Below are 6,000 nucleotides of genomic sequence, written 5' to 3' on the forward strand. Positions count from 1 at the left end.
AATCAGCTAGTACATTGGACCAAGATATTCAAAAATTGTGATTTACAAACTAGGACGGAGGGAGTAGTTATAATACTAGCACTATGACTATCCTGAGAGCGATAGTGGCATACACGTGCGTGTACGTGCTGCACCATGATGCGTGTCCGCACCATGTCCTAAAAATAACTATGGCAAGTGTTAATGCACTATTTGCAACACAAAAGAGTGTGTTTACGTGCTGCACGGCCCCACCGTATCCACAAGAAAAGTGGGGCAAAAGTGTGCACTTTGATTTCCACCAGGAGACTCAAGAAAAGGAAGATATCGATCCCATCCATGAATAAGTTGCTTTTGCTCGCTTCCTACATGGCATCGATGACGCTGACCTGGAATGCTCTTTCTTCGTATGTATGGTCATCCTACCTGTGGGGTGTTCGTTATCGTGCACTTTGTACCAGAGAGTTAGAGAGTGTGCTTAGGATGATAGTTAGCTTGTGTGTGGACACGCTAAAGCAAAAGAGAATTCTTTGTGATGATATTAGAAAAACAAAAGTATATAAGTTTGCAGTAGAAAATAGACGTCATATATGCCATGCTCCAACGGAAGGAGAGAAAAAGGCTCCTAAGTGTCGTGTCATTTGTGATGTTTTCACATGTGTTCTAGGATTTTCTCATCGAAGTTATCATTTCCCGTGCGGAGGGATCAACTGATAGAGATAGGCACATAATCTATCTACGAAGCTAGCTTGGTGCATCGTTGGCAACATCACTTTGATGATAAAAGCAGCCACCCTAGATGATGTCGCGGTAAAGACTTGTCAACAAGGGTGTTTTATTGTGTGGTAGATTCTTCAAATACTTGCACTATTTGATGAACATCTTAGAGCATCTCTAACCGATCCTCAATAAATGGTTAGAGGACTAAAAATAGTCCTCTAAGTGACGCGGCCGCACCTAGCCGAAAGCCAATAACCACTTAGAGGATATAAAGTAGGATACCTCCCCCTAAAATCCACCCCCTCCTCCTTTATTTGGCCAGCCACCAAAGCTATGACATAATTTTCCTCCTCCCGCCGAGTCGCCGACCCTCCAACCCAAATTAGCCGGCAGTCTTCGCCGGAACCACCAACCACCCCTCCGATGGCCAGAATGTCGCCGGATCTCAATGCCGCCGCCCCGCCAGATTTTCCCACCGACGCTATGCCGCCAGAATCGACTCCCACGACGGTGTCGGTGCCGCGAAAGCGGTTGGGCGTCACCGGCGCAGTTCGGGCAACGCGAGCGGCCGCCAAGACCACCGGCAAGTCACCTGCCATTGGAGGAAAGTTTGCACTGCCACCCCTAGCGCCGGCGTTGATCGGCCCCCAAGCGTGGAAGCCGACGGAGGCCATGAAGGCCCTTTCCAAGGCGTCGGAGGCGAAGAAGAAGAGGAAGTCCACGGTCGGTACCTTGTCAGAAAACCGCAAGGCCAACCCGTCCTCGGCCTCCTCAACCCCCAAGTAATCTTCCTCCTCCATGGCCTCCGTCGCAGCTAGCGCCTGAGTCGCCGCTCACGAGGTGGTTGACGAAATGCCGGAGACTCAAGTGAGTGTCACCAAGCTCAATCGTCGCTGAATTCATGTCATAGTTGGATTTGTCGACGATCTCGCTTGTTGATCTCTACTACGGTGACACCTATCAATCGCCTGCGGAAGAGGAGGTGGTAGAGGAAGATGAACCCGAGGAAGATGTTACCGAGGTGGATGATGAGCGCAGATTGCACAACGTTAGGGAACCCCAAGAGAAAGGTATGATGAGCACAATAGCAAGTTTTTCCTCAGTAAGAAACCAAGGTTTAATCGACCAGTAGAAGAAAGGTGTGACTTCTGACGGTGTTGCTAGATGACTTGTGGCAGGGCGCACTACCGACATTAGCAAGAACGTGGAACCTGCACACAACACAACCAAAATACTTTGCCCAACTTACAGTGAGGTTGTCAATCTCACCGGTTTTGCTGAAAACAAAGGATTAACCGTATAGTATGGAAAAAGATGTTTGTTTGCAGTGAAATTAAAGAGAACATTGTTTGTAGTAAGTAAACAGAACATGATAATTTTATCAGTGTAAAAGGTAGGACTGGGGTCCACAGTTCACTAGAGGTGTCTCTCCATAAAGATAGATAACATGCTGGGTGAACAAATTACAGCTGGACAATTGATAGAATGAAGACCATACATGACAAGATGATTACTACGAGATTCATTTAGGCATTACAACATAATACATACACCGGAATCCAACTGCGTCTATGAATAATAATCCACCTTCCGGTTATCATCAGAACCCTTCTAGTATTAAGTTGCAACCAACAAATTATCGCATTAAGCAATGTGTGTAAAGTAAACAATAGAATTATCCTTAGACAAAGTATTGTTGTTTTCTCCCTAGTAGCAACAACACATCTACAATCTTAGAAGTTATTGTCACTCTTCCAGATTACTAGAGGCATGAACCCACTATCGAGCACAAATACTTTCTCTTGGAGTTAGAAACATTTTTACTTGGCCAAAGCATCTACTAGCAACGGAGAGCATGCAAGATCACAAATAACATATGACAAGTATATAATCGATCTCAACCATAGTATTTAATATTCATCGGATCTCAGCAAACACAACATGTAGCATTACATAAAGATTCTCTTGATCATGGTAGGCAACTCACAAGATCTAAACATGAAGCATAAATTGGATAATACAACTATCTAGCTACTGCTATGGACCCGTAGTCCAGAGATGAACTACTCACGCATCACTTCAGAGGCGGGCATGGCGATGAAGAGGCCTTCGGTGATGATCTCCCTCTCCGGCAGGGTGCCAGGAAGATCTTCAGAACCCTCCCGAGCTAGGGTCGGTGTTGCCGGCCAAGACGGAACTTTTCGTGGATGGAGGCTCAGGTGTATAGGTTTTTCTCGAGATCTTCAATAAATAGGTGGAAGGGAGAGGTCGGTGGGTGCCGGGGGGGGGGGGACACCACCCCATGGCGTGGCCAGGGCTTGGGCCGCGGAAGGGCAGGTGAGGCCGCCCCGTGGCGCTTCTCCGTCTCTCCTCTGGACTCTGTCTTCGTTACAGTAAAATAGTAACTTCGACTTTTGTTTCGTCCAATTCCGAGAATATTTGCTGTACAACTTTTCTGAAATACAAAACATCAGAAAACGGGAAACTGACACAGTGGCATCTTGTCAATAGGTTAGTGCCAGAAAATGTATAAAAGTGCAACGAATGGTAAACAAAATATATATAAATTGGTGTAAAACAAATATGAAACATCAAAAATTATAGATACGTTTGCAACGTATCAGTGGATGCGCCAACTCAAGTCAAAGAAAAGTTGGCAAAGGGCAAGAAGTCCGCCAGCTACTCTGAATAAGAAGACATAGTGTTGTGCCACGCTTGGATAAATGTCTCACTTGATGCATCCGTTGGCACCAATCAATCCAAGGAAAAGTTTTGGGAAATCGAAGATTGCTACCACAAGGTGGCCGAGATGTCGCCAACATAAACTTGCTATGTTGCGCTTTTAGATCAAACTTGATCAATTATATGTATTTTGGATGATATATTATGCATGTAAGGATTACGTGGATTCAAAAATGATGTTAGCGTTTTTCAGTCCTTGAAGTTTTAGGGTATCGGTTATAGCGGCTTCCGGTTAGAGGACTATAAATTATAGTTGCCACCAAAGGGTGGGGGGAGTCCTCTAAGGAAAAGGGTTAGAGATGCTCTTACAACCCTACCACCTACCTGGTATAGTATCCACGGGCCACCTTTTTGACGGTTCTTAATTCCTCACATTTCTTTCTTTTGCATTTCTAAAAATACAATTGTCCCTTTTCTACGTGACTACGTAATGTGCATCTTCTCGATACTAATTTTTTTTAAACAACAGTTCGACAACCTACCTTGCAAAAGGTGTGCCCACCGCACTGTGTTCAACAATCCTAGCTTCTCACGTACTAGGGAAGTATTTAGGTTCGTTGTGCAAGACCCTACATTTGAGAGGTGGAGGTGGTGCCTGGGCGGCTGACATTCCACCTTCACCACCAATACCAATTGGTATTCAAAAAAGTGCAGAGATTAATCAATAGAATCAGTGTTTCAAGGATCGTGTGGTTTCAGTTTTAGCTCTTCCGATTTATGTGTTTTGTATTTTGTGAAGTTTGCTGCTCTGGTGCGATGATCCTTTAGGATCTTAACATGACGACTTTCTGTTCATCTACTACAACAAGCTCTAAAACGACAAGTTTTATCTGGCTTCGGTTCTGGAGGAGCGATAACGGCGGCACTCCTTCAACTCACGCTAGTGTATGTAGTCGTCGCTAGATGGCCTAAGAACCTATTTATAAATAATTGATTATCAATAGATAGAAAATTCTCTCACGGCAAATGCTCAGTTAGTGGCGAGTGTGTGGGTATACGTGGTGCGTGTCCCCACTGCATTTTATAAAAATTAGAGCAAAATTAAAAGGACGTTCAACTTGTTGTTGCTCGGTAGAGACAATAGTCTCTCATGGCGAAAGCTCACTTGTCTGTGCGTACACGTCGAGCCCGTTCCCACCGCGTGCTATGAAAAATTGAGCAAAAGCGCAACCCGCTGGATAAGACCATGAATAAGATGTCCTACGTGACATCGTGACTAACAAGATCTGTGTGGTTCTAATGAAGTCGGCATCCCTGTGGGAGTTTATAATTAGCGTACGCTTTTGTCTCAGATATAGTGCCGAAGATGACAAGTACGTAGTGCGTGCACGCTCTAAAGCAGACTGTTGTTTATGTGCACTTTGTTGGTATACCTTGCATCCAAGGTTTTGGAGGTATCATAGATTGATTGGCCGCGTGAAGTTCCTGGCGCCACTTTAGCAGAGAGATTCGAAGATACTAATCAGTTTTCTAAACGATCCAGAACAGAGTTTATTGTCTAGGTTATCTATGCCGTAAAAGTTCCACCCAGCAATTAAACCTCAGAAGGACGAGGAGAAAACGCACCAAAGTGTGTATGCTGCCCTGAGCGCACTTTGTAATAGCGATTTAGAGCGGAACCACTAGGCGTGAACGCAGTTCAGGTATGCACTGCTAGCTAATCTATTCCTAGTCACACAGATACACTCGCAACTCCCAAGGCAGATATCTTTTTCTGCAAATATATTTGATCTTAACATAATGTTTTTTTTTCGAACAATACAGAAGAGCTGCATGTACTGTATTAAGAGATAAGGAGAAACATCCCAGTCGAGAGTGCAAACGACCGCAGATTACAAATCAGCAATCACAAACATGAGGCTCTGCCAGGTAAACCGACAGAGAGAAAGAAACGACTAGAGGCTAGGAGACGAAAACTACTCCAAGCAGCGACAGAGGCACTATGCTAAACGCCCGACTTACCGTTGCCTCTGCTGACCCTACGACACCTTGAAGGGAAAAATAAAACAGCCAACGCATCTGTTTTAATTTGCTCGATGACACTTTGGATTAGCTTGTAGATGCTGTCTAGTGCCCGATCGAATAGGCGACCAAGATGATGGATCTGAAGCTTTTCCTGTCATTCTTCTAAAGTTCTCGTTCTGCTGAAAATTCTAAGATTTCAGAGAAAAAGGAGATTACCTGACGAAAAGGCACACAACCTACAGAGTGAAACGGCTATTGCTTGCTATCGCCCACAGCCTAGCCTCCGACTTGATTTGATCAATGATGTGGGTATATGTAACAACCCAAAAATTTCAAAACAAACAAAATGAATTTCCCTAGTTCCAAATTTTGGAACCAACAAAATTTTTTATTAAAATGAGATTTATACATATAGATCTTGTTCAAATCTTGTGTTTTACCATGATGAGTGTTATTATGCTGATGTGCTAAACCCTAAAACCCCAAAGTGATCAAGTGAAGATCACCAACCCAATAAAACAAAAGAGAAAGAAATCAACTAAGAAAAAAAAAACTTAAACCCTAATCTTCTCCAAAAATCATTTGGATCTATTT

This window comes from Lolium perenne, chromosome 1 (assembly GCF_019359855.2).
Source record: "Lolium perenne isolate Kyuss_39 chromosome 1, Kyuss_2.0, whole genome shotgun sequence".
Classification (NCBI taxonomy): domain Eukaryota; kingdom Viridiplantae; phylum Streptophyta; class Magnoliopsida; order Poales; family Poaceae; genus Lolium; species Lolium perenne.